This window comes from Pseudopipra pipra, chromosome 2 (assembly GCF_036250125.1).
Source record: "Pseudopipra pipra isolate bDixPip1 chromosome 2, bDixPip1.hap1, whole genome shotgun sequence".
Lineage (NCBI taxonomy): Eukaryota > Metazoa > Chordata > Aves > Passeriformes > Pipridae > Pseudopipra > Pseudopipra pipra.
In genome coordinates, this window is record NC_087550.1 from 105,289,925 (window position 1) to 105,305,761 (window position 15,837).

Consider the following 15,837-nt stretch of genomic DNA (forward strand, 5'->3'; position numbering starts at 1 on the left):
GCTAATTTTTCAACAACCACCTTTGTCCTGCTTTCCTTCTGTTAGATTCTTCATTCATTACTAATGATGGTAAGCTTTTCCCAATAAGCATTTTTTTCTTGTAAATCTTTTGAGGGTATCACTCCCGCTTTACCTTTTCTTCCTTCTCATCCTTTACTCGCTGGTGTCGTTTATACCGCTCATTTCATGTTAACATCAGAAGGTCAGTACCTAGACTGTCTATAATCATACAAGTGAATGTTTAGGACTGAGGAAACTTTTCTTGGATCATGGAAGCCTGATATTCTTTCAGGCAGTACCACTAACCTCTACTGACATTAAAGAGAAAGAGTAATTTTGCTATCAAGTCTTTTAAAAGTGTGAGTTAAGAGCATCTCATCCTTTACATTCAGCAGCCATTCCACCAAGAACTGGAAGAAATGAAAGAAATATCACTGAATTACAGAAGTTACAGCTGTGCAAAGCTTGCATACTGGAATTTACTTTGTCTGCTCTACGCTCCACTCTTTACATCATGGAAGAGCTCCTGACTCTACCATTTGCTTTCTTTTTCAGGTCATAAACTCATTTCCATTCATAATGCAAAAAAGGAGTAACACAAACCAGGATGTGAAAAACTACATTTTAAACCAAAATAAGCCTGTGGAACTTATGACAGGTTGAAAATGTTTAAACCGAACAGCTTTCACTGGAGTTAGCAGCTTGAGTGGTATGAGAAAAAATTCATGGGAATCTCTGGATTTTGATGAATTTCCCCATATAAAATTGGTTTTGAGTAAGCTCTTGTGAGAGTGGAATGTTGCATTTTGGCAGAATAAAGAACCTCTGTGTGATACGTACTTCTATGCAACAACATATATAATATAAACAAAATTATATTTCACATTGTGATATTTTATATTGTCAAAAATGGGAATTTCTGGGGGGTTTATTGTATTTAGAAGTGAAAATAGACAGAATTCCTTTTCTTTTGTAGGATCTGGTAAAGTTTGTTTTTTTTTTTTCCATTCTAGTTGCTTTCTTGGTGAGCAAGCAATCAAATTTTAAAAGGATAATCTTTTCCCAAACTTTGGCTATAGTTAACAATGCTACTTACAGACAGCAGTTTGAAAAGTTACAGTATAATTGATGCAGCATGAAGTGAATCAAGAGGGCAAAGTTGATTTGCAGATATTACCATAATCCACTCCTCATATTCCAGAGAAGTTCACATTTTTTCCCAGCATGCAACTTTCTTACAGAAAAATACTTCTACCTTCATAGCACGGTCCTTCCTTGGATGCACAAATGACAGCTTTTACATCCTGAAAGACACTCCGTAGCCTTCCCTGCTGTCATACACTGGGCATTTGGAGGAGAAAAAGACAAATGCCCAAGTTTTGGGGTTTTTTTGCACAGAAAGCAGTCAGCCAAGAGCAGCCTCCTCATGCAGCTGTTTCTACGTACATACAGAGCCAAAGGCATGAATAAACCTTTTAGCTTCCTAATCACATGTAAACACGCTCAAATCAGTTCTGCATTAGATTACCGATTCTCATTTATTTTACTGCCTGGAAACATTTGAGAGTGGCTCAGAGCAGATTTTTTTTTAAAGTTTATTTAATTGTTTGAATAAACAACATAAAAAGAGCAAATGAGTTTGTTCTCTGAGGGGATAAATGCACTACTAGCTTTCCAGTGGGGCACTTTGTTTTCTCTCTGCAGCACATACACTCGTGCAATTACAAAATTGCAGAATAAAGCCAAAGGCTTAAAAACCACCTTATTTGGGCTCACAATTAAGCTTTTAGGTGCTCTTTATTAACACAATTGTTTTCCAAATCTGGCCATGCACTTGTGAGATGTGAACCAGTTTTGAAAAACCTCATTTGCCTGTGCACCACCCAGATGTAAGTCGTCACATCTGTGATATCTCACACTCAAAACCAACACTGCAAGAGTTTATTCTTCTGGTTCAAATAGGCTCTGCCTTCAACATGGGCACTGGTGTGTGAAGAAGAAGGGACAGAGGGATACGAAAAAGAAGTCAAAGCAGAAAAATACTTAATCAGAGTGTGGTGGGGTTCCTCCCTCAGTATCTCTGCCAGATTCCTACCTGAAGATTACACATTCAGTCAGAAAGCTCGTCACCACTTCCCTGTTTCTCCAGCTGTACTCACATGGCATGTAGGTACTGCAGTCATATTTGGCTATTTGCCAGCTAGACACATCAGAGGAGATCCTTCAGGATCTCCTTCCCGACAGCTGTTTTTCAGAAATAGAACCAACGTTAATAATAGAAACAAGTAGATGCAGCAGTTGCTCAGCACATCGGAAATGAGGCCACTTGCATTTAAGAGCTTATAAATGGATTTAGTTTCTAATTTCAGTACCTACTTTTGGGGGAAAAAGTCTAATTCATGATACGGTTTTCATTTTTAACCTCTGTGTAGATGTGTCGATCTTTAATTTTCGGTTCTGTGTATATACTCTATAATCTCTCTCTATATAAATCAGTCAAATGTCTTCCTGTATATAAATTTAGTATTCCCTGATCAATGTACATGAAAGACCTACCCCACATGCCAGTGCAGCCTCCTACATTTCCCTGTTCTTTTATTCAACAGTGTTGGGTTTTCATTTTTTTTATGCAGTCATACTCCTTTGACAGTACATAACTGTCATGGTTCTGTCTCACAGGTTTCTATACATCAGAGACCAGCTTTAAAACTGTTTTGACAGGTTAAAAGCTGGGATTTTTCCAGGGACAGGATGGAGAGAAGCAGGAATGTGAGAAGTGAAAAAGAATATTCCTTGACACCCCCTAATCTCCTCAGCGCAGATGGCACTGTCGTTTTCAAGTAGCTTCTGTGCACAACAGCCACTGAAAGAGTGAAAGTTGGAATGCTGAAAATAGTCTTCCTGGGAGATAAATGCATATCTGCATGTACATCTACCCAATATGCACAACTGCGAACGCATGAGCAGACAAATGAGCAAAGCTTACCTTCCCTCTTCTTCCTCCCCCTGTCCATTCACTAAAATTAATTGTTCCCCAAGATGCTGTAGGCCACATTGTTAATTATTGTCTCTCTCTTTTGCACCTGAGGCATCACACTGGTTTAGGAAACAGCCTGCAAACAGATGGAGAGCTGCTGGAGATGAATCTGCAGGTATGTGAAAAAAAAATGGATACAGACTTTATGATACTGCAGGCTCAGATGGTCTATTAATTTTCAATAATATTCTGGAAAGGAAGGAGGTCTTTACATGTTTTTAGGCTTAATTTGTTTTCAAAAAAGGAGTTACAAGAGCCAATTACTTTTATGATTTCATCACAATCATTTATGCTCAAGGAATATTTATGGGAAAATATTCCAATCATCCCTGCACCAGCTTTGTTGTTTCTTAGATAACCCCACCCGCCGGCAGCCAGCTGTACGTGCACTATACCTGACGGTACCAAAGCTGGGGGTCTTGCAGACCAGACACAAATGCCAGCTTGAACTGGATGCTGCATGCAGCCTCTTGCCTGCTGCTTTAATGCCACTGGCTCATCCCCAACATCTACCCCTGCAATCTGCTTCTGCCATCGTATTGTCACAGAAAGCCACAGCAGCCTGAGGGAAAGCCATCCCTTATGTACCCAGCCTGCCTCTATCCCACTTGCATGAAGCAATGTCCTGATGCAATCCCAACAAAAATGTTCCACTCTTTGATACAGCCTGGAAATTAACAAAAAGTCACTGCAGTTGTTGACACCAACTAGTTTTTCATCTTCAGAGGCTGAGGATCAAAGGTAGTACAGCCATAACAACGAGGCAGATATGTCTCTAATGGTGTTCAAAGCTGTCCTGTCCTACAGAGGAGGGCTCTGCAAAAACAAAGCACAGTTATCCAGACCTACCTAGTATGCCCCATGCCAGCTTCAAAAGAGGCAAAAGGGTTTGCCTTTCATAAGTACTTCAATGTGATCATTTTCTGTGTAAATGTACCCAAGAGACATATCTGAAAACCATAAGCTCTTCTAATAGAGCCATCTTACCCTCTTCTAAGGGAAAACTATTGCTTCACATAAGGAACAGTTGCAATTTCTAAATGGGGAAAAAAGCCTTTCAGACTTGGCTGGAAGCTCAGCTCTGCACATTAGCCAAATTACTTTAGAAAGGCAATGGAAAAGTTATTAATAGATTTATCAGATGACTATCCAAAGGAATCCAGATATTTTAGCCAAGAAGCAAGAAAAAGTGAGTTAATGATACCATGACCAGATTCCTTATCCATACAGGAGTGAGGAGCAGAAGGTGATATTTACAATACAATGGCACCCTTTCTTTTCTAGTGTTGGTATTGTGCATATTTTGTGGAGCAGAGTCTACTTGGTAAAGATTGGTCTACAAGTTGTCACGTTATACACTATTTGTCATGCTGTTATATGAGTGTGTAAAGGAACTCTGGAACTTAAGCACAGTGTAATTTCCTCCAGTACCCAAATTCTGCATTTTGAATCCAGCAGAGATTTTCATACTGCTATCACTTTATGAAATGCTTGATACAGAAACAACTAAATGCATAATGCATTGTATATGCTACCATACATTTAGCTTAGATTACTGAATCTACTGTCTGTCACTCTTTTAAAAAGCTCATCAAATATAATAATTATGATACAAGAGTCAGCCTGTATCATTATCACCTGCACAGGTTAATAAACAGTATATTGTCACATGACCTTGGGATTCCTAGTCAAGGATTTGAAATGAAGGATTCTTAATTTGCCTTTCCTCCTGTTCTGCAGATGGTGCAGAATGTGAAAATTTAAAGCCAGTGGGGTTGGATTCTTCTCCAGCTCTCTCTCTCTCTCTCACTACAATTGACTCTGCAGAAGCAGCATCAAGGCCTCAGGCACTCCATCTGCCCCATGGGTAGGAGGTGGAGATAAAGGTGGTTCATGGTGAACCAGCTTCACCCTTGGTGCTGCAGAGGAGGAGGTGGGTAACTGGCCAGTAGTGGTGCTTAGCCAGAGCACTGCAGTGCTACAAATAATATTAACATTTGATCCAAAAAGGGCAATCTATTTCAACAGTATTTTAGATTATTTTCTTTCTGCACTGAATCTTTATTTTGGACAACAGAGAAATGCAACTGTCCTTAGTGAATTGTTTTCCCAGCTGTCGCTGTCATTGTACCAAAAATTTAGGGGGATTTATTTGACCTGTAGCAGAGGTGTAAGACTAAGACTTTAGCTCTTCTCCATTCCAACAGGAGTATTTCCTTTGGTAGAAGCAGTTCATTGGTAGGGGCTATTGACTATGGATAAGCAAAAAAGAAAGATGCCAGTATTTGGATACCTATCAGATACTTTAAGGTTTATAGGCTGGGCTCAGAGCAAACTTGTCCAATGGTGATGATATATCACAAACTGCTCCCTGGCTGTCATAGGCCCTAAGATGTTTCTTCCATTTCTGCTTTTTATGAGGGAAAGTGAGAGAAGCTCTATGAAATCAATTCACACTCTCAAAATGGTGCTTTAGTCATGGGTCACACAATTAGCCACATCTGCAAAGCAGTATATTTGCTGATTACCAAATTCTCACCTTTAAGAACTTAGGCTAAACTTTAGTTTAAACACTTCGGTACATGGAAAAAGGCATTGCCATTTCACACTGAAATGCCAGGTATTGCAATGAACATATGACAAAAGGAAGGGGTTTTTTCTCTGGAGAAAAAAAGGTTGCAGGTGAAAGTTTTGGTCTGTTCTGTACTTCCTGTCTCACACATATCCCCCCTTCCTACTCCAAGATCTTTCTATCCTTAAGAGGCACATAATATGTCTAGTGAGAAATATATTTCAGTCAGACTTTAATTTGTTAACTTTTAACTGACACTTGGTAGAAAAACCTTTTACATTCCCACAAAATAACATTTTGCCTCTAGCATCAATTATCATTCATCTAGCTATTGAAGAACCTGACAGATCTATATTCTCCTTGCTCTTCTTTTTCATGCATCTTGAAAGATATTTGCCTTTTTTTCACCTAGTGGCACCTCAACAATCTCCTCACTTCTCAAATATATTTGCTAACAAACCTTTCAGAATCATCGCCTTACTATTAAAAATCCATCAATGGCACCCATACAAGTGACCTGATTTAAAATTGTCTTACTGAACTAGACAACCTCCTGTAAGCTCCTTTTCAAACCTTAGTATTATGTTGCTAAGCAAGGTGACAATCTACCCAAGGACTACTTCTGTATGCATGGAAGGCCTGGTACAGTTACATAGGTAAAATATGGTAAGCAATCTTCCAGGTCTGACAACTAAAAGCAGCAAGACTTCAGCTAAAGTGCTGGTATTTACAAAATCTTGGGAGTTGTTAATAGACATCACAGATTTCGTTGTATGCCTCATATGGATCATATAGGATAACCTTTTATACAAGCCTGCCAGTGATTCCTGTGACCTTGCTGACCTTGCTGACCAGAGAATGATCAGCCCAATGCAAAAAGGATAAAATAGAAAGCAAAAACAAAATGAAAAAACCCCCAAGTTCTCTGTCATAGGAATTAGCAAAGCGATCTTTTGAGGAGATGATGTCAGCACAGGCATCCGCTCCTAGGAGGGGGAAAGAACAAAGTGAATGGCAGAGGACAGTGAAATACTTCAACAGAGAGGGAAGACTTGCTCTAAACTTCAAACAGGAGACTCTGCTAAAAGGAAGGGAGAAAGCAGGAGCATGAGAAAAGGCTGTAAGGGATGCAGACAAGCTAACATGAAGGAAAAGGAAACCAAGCAGGGAGGATAAAGAGAGTTCCATGAAGAAGCAGTTGCGCTGAGGGACCATGTCAAAACCCAAAACTGGTGCAGCTTTAGCAATGGCACTTTAGTAACAGAGGAGAGAAACCCAACCCAACGGCAACCAGGAAAGGACCTAAAGGTACGTAAAGCCTTCGCTGAATGTATGCACCATGAGTAAAAATGTAAGGAAAAGAAGAAAATTTGCACTGATCTGTCATACGTTCTCTCATAAAAACTGAACTTTTCACAAATCAGCACAGCCTACATAGCTAAACTACTTACAATACTCGCATGTAGTGCCTGCACCTGTCAAGAAGAGTGATTATTAATTTTCTGTGCATAGGTCATGTAAAAAGTCATGTAGTTTCTCTGTGATTTAGTTTCCCATCTGTAAAGCTGCCACCTCTGCTTCATTAAAGGCAAAGAGGCAATAAATTGACAAGGAAGAATATAAATAAAGAAGAAGGACAAAGCAGATTTAATGGCAACATAAGGCTCAGGTCCAGATAAAAAAAAAGCATATATAACAGTGGAGTAGTTACCTGATGTATTTTATAACAAAAATATAAGCCTCTTCCAAAACAAATTGGAAATAGGAATGGGACAATTCAAAATATTAGTATGAAATTAATCTGCTCTCTTTGCTGTAGGCATTTACAGGCTCTGCTTCCCTGTTACCTCTCATCTAGCAAGACTCTTCCCCCTTCTTTACTCTTCCTAATTGTCAAGGTTTAAAGGACACTGAAGAGCACAGGATGGGTTCATTAGAATTGCAAAGTATCACTGCTTACCATTTGCAGCAGGGTACCATTTATCTCTGTTGCCACACCATACTGTGACGTGGCACCAAAAACCAGATGCAGCAATCCAGAGCTAGGGAATGCTAATCATCCTACATCAGACCCAAGACCATGCGAGATTCAAGGTTAACTGTGGTTGAGAATATCTGTTCATGGCAGTAAATGACTCCCAAAGGCAGTCTGGAGTGGGCTTTAAGTTTTTGACATGGCCAGCCTCTTTCTGTTCGCCTATAAGACCTGGGTCAAATTCTTGGCGATTTATTTTGATCCCTTGCATCTACATAACCACCTCTTCTGTCCCCTTCCTTCAGTGAAGGGCACAACCACCTCTCTACAGACTCTTTGAATGCCACCAGGATGCCACCCACAGCGAATAATGAACAGGACCACGACTTTCTCCACTTAGTTGCAGCAAAGTAACAATATAAATTACAACTCCTGTGCAGACCTCAGCACAGCAGTCTATGCATAAATACCGTCTCATAGCGTAGCTAAAGGAATCTGTCCAGTCAGTTGCACACGCTTTCCTTAAAGTCATGTTCAGACTGATATTTCAGTTTAGTCTACCTAAGAAATTTCTAACTTTCCCTGAAGTTTACTTTAAAAGTGTTTCTATTTTACTGTCTTTCATATTAAATACCACACATTATGTCCTGTCCTATAGCAAAAAGTAAGTAGAACTGGAAAAGGTACTCAATGAGCGCTCCACTGTGGTGCCAAAGCACAACTAAAGAAGTAACTATGAGGTTGCCAGATCAGAGACTGAGCATTAAGTTACTTTGCATTTGGTCTAAGTCTGTAGTCCTGCTCATATTGAAGCCAACAGCAAGCCTGTAGTTAATTGCAACAAAAGTAGGATGTATTTTAGGGAGCAACCATAAAGAGGTAGGCAGGATTATCTAATGACATATACGTATTTTACTAAATGTGTTACTTGTCAAGCTAATTAGTTACCCTGTAAATGAAAAGGTCAACCCTGCATAATATTTGCATCTCATATTTCTGAGTCAAATTTCCTGTGCATGGTAAGTGGAAAGAAATAAATTCTACTGAAGTTGCGAACGGCTGATAGGAACACTTTGGCAGGCAGAGAAAAATTAGAAAAAAGCTGTTCAAGGCTGATCTGAAGCTAAGAACATGGAACACGTCCATCAGGAAGACACCGATCCCATGGCCACCAGCTCCACATGGTACAATTTGTTTCGAATATCTCTGCAGCCAAGCAATACATTGAAACTGTCAGTCACACTTTTTTCGCTGCTTCTGCTGCTCTTTACTAATCCACATATGCAAGGTGAAGAGAGACAAGGCTCTTGAAATCACTCCACTGCACCAAGACGGTACTTTTGACCCCAAACTGCCATTCTGTAAGATTTACCTGACATCCCTCACTATTGTGTGCACATTTCAGCTGTGTGCATATTTCCCCCCATTTCCACAGCTGGAGGCCAAATCCATCACAGTACAACTATTCTACAATTGCAGCTCACTAATTTTTCAGCTCTCAGAGCCTTGCACATTTACGGCAGCCCTTTTCCAACACCCTTGTTATTTACATATATCTGATGTATGCAAGCTTGACACAAAAACAAATGCTTGAAAGGTATTGGCAAAGCTATTAGAAAGAGGTTAAAGAAGAAGAAGAAGCAGCAGCTTTCTTGGGAAATATCAAACAGAAACAAACAGAACATTTCAGGGCAATCAGCAAATTAACAAGGAACTTCGAAATTTTTTTCTTTTTCGATGAAACAGCCAGCTTTGTGTTTCAGTCTGTAAACACCCTATGCCAGAAGAGGATCTTCAGAGACTCTTTGTCCTTGCTAAAGGGCTTTACTTAATGGGGTGTTACATGAAAAAGCATATCTGTCTTTCAGGAAAATGTGCCCTGCGGGCTCACTGAAACAGTGGCAATATCTAGAGGAAAAGAAAACCAGGATATGAAATACGTCCTCGCTAATGTAAGTTTAAATATATATTAAGTCACTCTGCCAGGACTGAAAACTCTGGCGTTATAAATTTCCCAACAACCTGTGTTCACTAAGTAGGTGTCAGGGGACCCCACTCCCCTTCAGTGAGGAGCCACATCTTCCAGGCAGCGAATTCCACTGTCAAAGGCTTGAGTCTTGCTTGCAGAAGTTGCCCAAGCCAGCTCTGAACTCACTCTCCACTGCAGGGCAGCCACAGCATCACGGGGCCTGCGGTCCATCACCCTGCCCGTGGGCTGACCCTCTGCAGCAGCTCAACAGTGACCGATACATGAGCTGGGAATTTAAAGCCCTTACAGCTGTGTCGCAAAGGGTTGCATCATGCTTCAAATGACAGATGATTTGAAAGACCTGAATTATGTCAGACTATTTCCTTTGTAAGCCAGGATAAGAATTTTGCACCCCACTTAGTTGGCCTATATAAAAGAGGAGCAAACTGATTGCCTAAGATACAACATAAAGAAAGTTTAGCTGTTAGCTTGTATTTCAAAACCCTTTATTCCCCATATGTTTGAACTAAAGCTTTAAATTCAGATGTACTTAAAGTTGCATTCTCTTTTTCTGGTGCATGTACAAGCCTAGGGCCAGGTAGCCCTAGGAATCAGCTAGTCCCTTATAAAGGAAGTGAACACATGCTCAGATATAGGCCTTAGAGAAGACCCCTCCTATATGTTTCATGAGGCAGCATTTTCCTGAATCCAAATAGCAACCCTCTACTCATGGTACATCTAAGAACTGCTTCCTTCTAGCACTGAGTTACCCATCTTACCTGTCAGAAGGGATAATTACTTCTCTGTGTTATGTCAACTCAATTATCTAGACAGAAAAAAAACAAAATTTCCTGATTTTACTCATAACACTTGCACAAGAGAGATTCAGGAGGTAGCAGTAAGATTTTAAATCTCTCCCTTTTCTCTTTTGATTTTGACTTGGTTCAAGAGTATCTGTCTTGTATGTAACTGTTGAAATCTACAAGAACTATCAAAAACCCCACAGTATGTACAATTAATCTGAAATTAATCTGGAATTAACCTGAAAAGGTTTCAGTGTTTGGAAGGAATACCTTCTGTGTCAGTTTTAGCATTTTATGAGCAATGTGGAAATTCCAAGTGTTTAGCTCAAGGGCCCAAGTACCTTTAAACACAAATTCCCTTTGAAGCCAGTAACAGTTCCATCCTGTACTACTTCTACTGGGAGGAAGACTGTTCAGCTCTGTGCTGTGCTATTTTCACCACATCATTCCCAGCTGCTCTATTCTTGAATTGCTTTTTGTCCTGCACTTTAACATACAACTTGATTTAGAAAATCTGAAGAGTGGTGCAGACTTTTTCTTAAAATAAATGCTCCCTTAATCAAAATTGGATGACTAACAGGCATAAAATTATGGATCTAATACCACATATAATCATTTATCTCATTGCAAAGAGGCATACATCATTTGCATTGTGTTCCAGTAGTGTTTTATACCCACTTTACCATAATCTAAATGAGCATGCACAACACAGACAAATGGAGATTCTAGCCCATCTTATGCATTTGCCTGGAGAGCATGATGGTTTGTTATGGAAGCTTTTAAAAATTGTGTTCCTATAAATAAACATGTTAAAATCTAAAGACTGCCTGAGCAGTTTTAATTATGAGATATGTTTTCCACAAAGAAGGGATTTTTTAAAATATTTTTTTTCTGGACAGGAATTTTAATAAAGTATATTTGAAACTTATATGAGCTATGGAAATAAGTTTGTTGAAGTGAATTTCACCTGTGGATAAAACAGCTCAGCATGTGGGTATTGCCAACCACATTTACAGCTCAAACTAGATTTTATTTTCTTCTGCCCACTCCTCATTATCTGGGATGTACTTAACAGTCCAAGCCAGAGACTCAGTTTTAAACAACCCTAAAAACTTATAAAAATGGCAACCACCAAAGTATGTATTTCTTTCCTTGAAATTACTTCTGTAAGAAGCTTTCACTTATCCATCTGCAGCATCCTTCCTATTCCCAAAACCACCAAAGCTGTGAAGTTCAATAATGTATAGTCCTTCGGGGAGAGCGAGTATGGCTTCATGTGACAATATCCACAAGAGTTCATTTCTCTCTCCCATGTACGACTTTACATCTTTTTCTGACCTTGCAGATCTGTGAGAAACTGGCACTTAAAACTGACATTTTTATGAGAGACAAGCTGGTCTTACACCTAATTTTAGAGAGCTTTGTGTCTTTTTCCCTCTTCATAAGGATAACTCACTCGGCACAGCTGATCTTAATGTAAAGAAGTATGAAGCTTTATAAGAAGAAAGAAATGCATGCTAAAGTACATGGTAAAATTCTCTTCTGTATTCTTAAAATCATTTATCTGTGACATATGTGGCATGAAGATGAAAATATGATATGGTCTAAAGGCTTTATTGTTATTTCTGTACTGCACTGCTTACTGCTCAATTCACAATTTGTACAACATGCTTCTCTGATTCTGCCCACAACCCAAAGATACCATCCAAAAATCAAAGGAGCAGTACAAACTTGACACTGATTAACCTCAAAAATAAACTATAGCTATATTAAAGAACTGTGAAGTTCCATCTGGAGATTACTGCTCAAAGAATGGGAACATGACAGAGATGCTAGGAGGATGAATTGAAGATGTCCCTGCTCATTGCACAGGGGTTGGTCTAGATGACCTTTAAAGGTCCCTTCCAACCCAAATTATTCTATGATTCTATGAATCTATGATCCTATGAATGATCCTCAACAAAATAAGACAGATAGATGGACAGTCTGCACAGCACATTGAAACCTTAGGAGTTCAGCAGAGAATCATTCATTTTTTCCATCAATCTGTCTTGTATGGATTAAGCACTTAAGAGAATAACTGTATTACATATTGTATATGGTGTAAGTATCTTTATATGTGGAAATTAAGTATGTTATATATTTATCTCAGTAAGCATTGCACAGATAGTTTATTACATGTATGTTCAGCTCTTATTACTGATTGACATTCAGTGTTCTGCTGCTGGGGGTGGGTTTAATTGCATTCTTCTACTATTTTTAACTTTACTCCTGCTTTCCTACCAGCATCATATTAAAATCGTTATTTTATCTTTACACAGATGTCTTTTTCCATTCATTCTTTTTTTTTTCTTTTGCAAAATCAGCTCTCTTACTAGTAACTGCCCTCTTGTATACCAGAGTGGTGTTCAGCTTTGACCACTAGTTCTGCCTCATTTGTTTCATCTCTTCTTATAAGGTATACTCCTCTAGCTTACATGCTTCACTTTTTCTCCCCTAAATTCATTTAAAATTCTTTCCAGCAGCCCTCCATGTTTATCTCAGCCTAGCTTTTCAGAGTAATCAATTTTGTCCAAGTCTATATATGACATAGTTTCAAGAGGCTCTTATATCTAGCCAAAACAAGTTCTTTAGTTTGCTTTTCTCTGGCTATTCAGGACTGTCCACACAGAAATATTGCTCATTCATCAAGTTTCATTGCCTGGTCAACAGTGATTGTTCTTTCTGTATTAGACATTCCATTGAATTCTCTCCAACTTTTCCCCAAAAATACAGAAACACCCCTTTCTGTCTTTTGATGTTTCCCTAGCTGTTAACAAGATGTGAAAAAAAAAGACATTCTAAAGGCTTTTCTTACTTCACCTTAATGATTTCTCTAGAATTTGTGAATGTTATTCATCTAGATCAGGTGCCTTGTCGAAATTTAATGGTTTCATATACCTAACTGTGTGCTCTAGCAAAATCATAAAGCCTTTAGTACCTTCTGTGGAAAAATATATTCCCATCTTCCAGATGTGACCTTCAGCTTTTTTTCAGAAATGCCTATACTATGGAAGAGAAAACACAATGAGTTCTCTGAAATACATTCTTTACGAACAATAGCTCTTATTCATGTTGCTTTATGACCTTACAAGCTAGATTTGACAGATAACTCTACATATTCTATGCTTTTAAAACCATTTCTTTTTACCACATTAATGTCATTAATTAGCATTATTATTACAACATTAAAGTCTAAATTTTGCTTATCATCAATTTATCATTAATATCTTCATCCTTCCTTGCAGCTACAAGAGCTCTCCCTTTTTCATGTGATGCATTTTCTTCCTCCATAAGTAATTTTATTGAACTTGAAGTAAACTCTGGGTTCTCTTGTCCAACCAATCTAGCTTACACTTGACATTCACATCCTTTTCACATACGTAAGTGTGTACTTTCATAGCTTTTACCTTCTGCAACAGACCATTGTACAGAACAGAACCATCTGCAGCCATTCATAACACAGAGAGAAAGGGGGAAATTCCAAATTTGCTTCACACTACCAGACTTGTGCATGTGATGTTGGGAGTTATAAGATGGAGGCAAAAGTTTATCAGCGCTGCCAGCAGTGCAGAGCAGGGGAGAAAGAGGATGCATAACATACATGCCCTGCTCAGCCTGTTCATTCATGTAGTGCACTGACAACTGTGACACTCTGTACTGCAGAGTGCCAATGTACATATGCATGATACTGCACACATGAGAAAACTTGTACATTTCTGCTTTTTCCACACTGCTCAGGTATGAAGCACCTGTCTGGTGCTGTCTCCGACGTAGGCCTGTTGATAGGTCCTGTGTTATTAGTTTTATATCATTTTGCTTAATGTTCCCTGACAAATGTTTTGTGGATATGCAGAAAAAGAGAATCTGGTGTATATACAAATCTGTGTGGTGTACGGGGGTTGGAGAAACTAATCACACTACCAACAATTGAAATCATCAAAACACACAAGGAGACTGGTTATTGAGAAAGTCCTGCAACAACACATCACAGCACAAGGCAAGCATTTGACTAGTTTAACTAAAATACATAAATATACAATTTTATATATGCTAGATAACTATCTTTGCATGGCTTTCTCCACAATTAGATCATTACCTGAGCAGTAGCAAGTCCTTGTTTAAGACTGCTGCAGTGCAAGATTGTTCTTTACAAGTACTGCCATTCAGTGACTCTACGTCCGTTTGCACCGATCCCACTTGCACCCCCATCAGTTCATGCTATCACCCTCCTTGAGTGACTTTTACTGCTATTGTGCCTTTCATCTGCAGATCACTTCCCTTTCATATGCTGTCATCATGTTTTTCCTTAGAAGAATATTTCACTTTATTGCTTCTATGGTTCAAGCTTGCAGCTCTCCCAACCTGCTTTGTGTGCTGGTGTTGGTTGAGGTAGAGTTAATTTTCAGCACAGGGGCTAGTATGGGACTATGTCTTGGATTTGTGTTGAACACAGGGTTGATAACATTGACATGTTCTTGTTATTGCTGAGCAGGGCTTACACAGAGGCAAGGCACTTTCTGTTTTTCATGCTGGTGCACTGGTGTATGGAAAGTTGGAAGGAGACACAGAAAGGACAGGCTATCCAAACTGACCAAAGGGATATTCCATATCATATGACATCATGCTCAGTATATAAAGCTGGGGAGAGGAAGGAGGAAGGGGGGGACATTTGGAGTGATGGTGTTTGTCTTCCCAAGTCACTGTTATGCTTGATGGGGCCTTGCTCTCCTGGAGGTGGCTGAACTCCTGCCTGCCCAAGGGAAGCAGAGAATTAATTCTCTGTCTTGCTTTTCTTGTATATGTGGCTTTTGCTTTCCCTATTTAACTGTCTTTATCTCAAACCCATAAGTTTTCTCACTTTTACCCTCATGATTCTCTGCCTGATCCTGCTGGTGGGTGAGTGAGAAAGTGGTTTTGTGGTGCTTGGTTGCTGGATGGGGTTTAAACCCTGACACTTGGTCTAACTGGCTCTTAAAACCTTTCTCACAACGAAGTAACTACTTAAATTATTTTGATCAGTTCTTGAAATTTTCCAGAGGAAATGCATAATGCATAGGTTTGCATTATAATTTGCTTAGGAGTTTCATTTAGGTCATTTTGGAGCATTTTTGCATTCATTGGGACAGGGCTAAAGAAGCAAGATTGGCTCTATGGGAACACTGACTGGGGAAACTGTTTCCAAAGAATCCCATGTATCAGTCTCTAAGTAATAGAATATAACTAAATTGCCCGTGAAGTACAGACTAGAGCCTTCCAAACCCACGGAAGTGATCTAACTGCTATACTGCAAAATCAGGGTTACACTTACCCCTACTCCCTAGCTCACTGAATCTTTAAATCTTTTATACAATCTGCCATATCTTCCGGGGCAGAGTTTGAAAGTACTTGTCCTCCTCAGCAGCCTGTGTGCTGGGGAACTTTCCAGGTCAGACTGTGCTT

General features: G+C 39.3%; 1 protein-coding gene across 12 annotated transcripts in view; it reads right to left on the bottom strand.

Annotated features, from left to right (window-relative positions):
- The window catches only part of LOC135410240 (uncharacterized), a 370,146-nt gene that overhangs the window by 216,276 nt on the left and 138,033 nt on the right, over window positions 1-15,837 (bottom strand). For 4 of the 12 annotated variants that reach the window (XR_010428581.1, XR_010428579.1, XR_010428580.1 and 1 more), the window contains exon 2: window positions 1,256-1,341. The exons of the other annotated variants lie outside the window; for them this stretch is intronic. The gene's annotated coding sequence lies outside the window, so the exon portion shown is untranslated. The remainder of the gene's footprint in view (window positions 1-1,255; window positions 1,342-15,837) is intronic. 12 annotated transcript variants of the gene reach the window in all.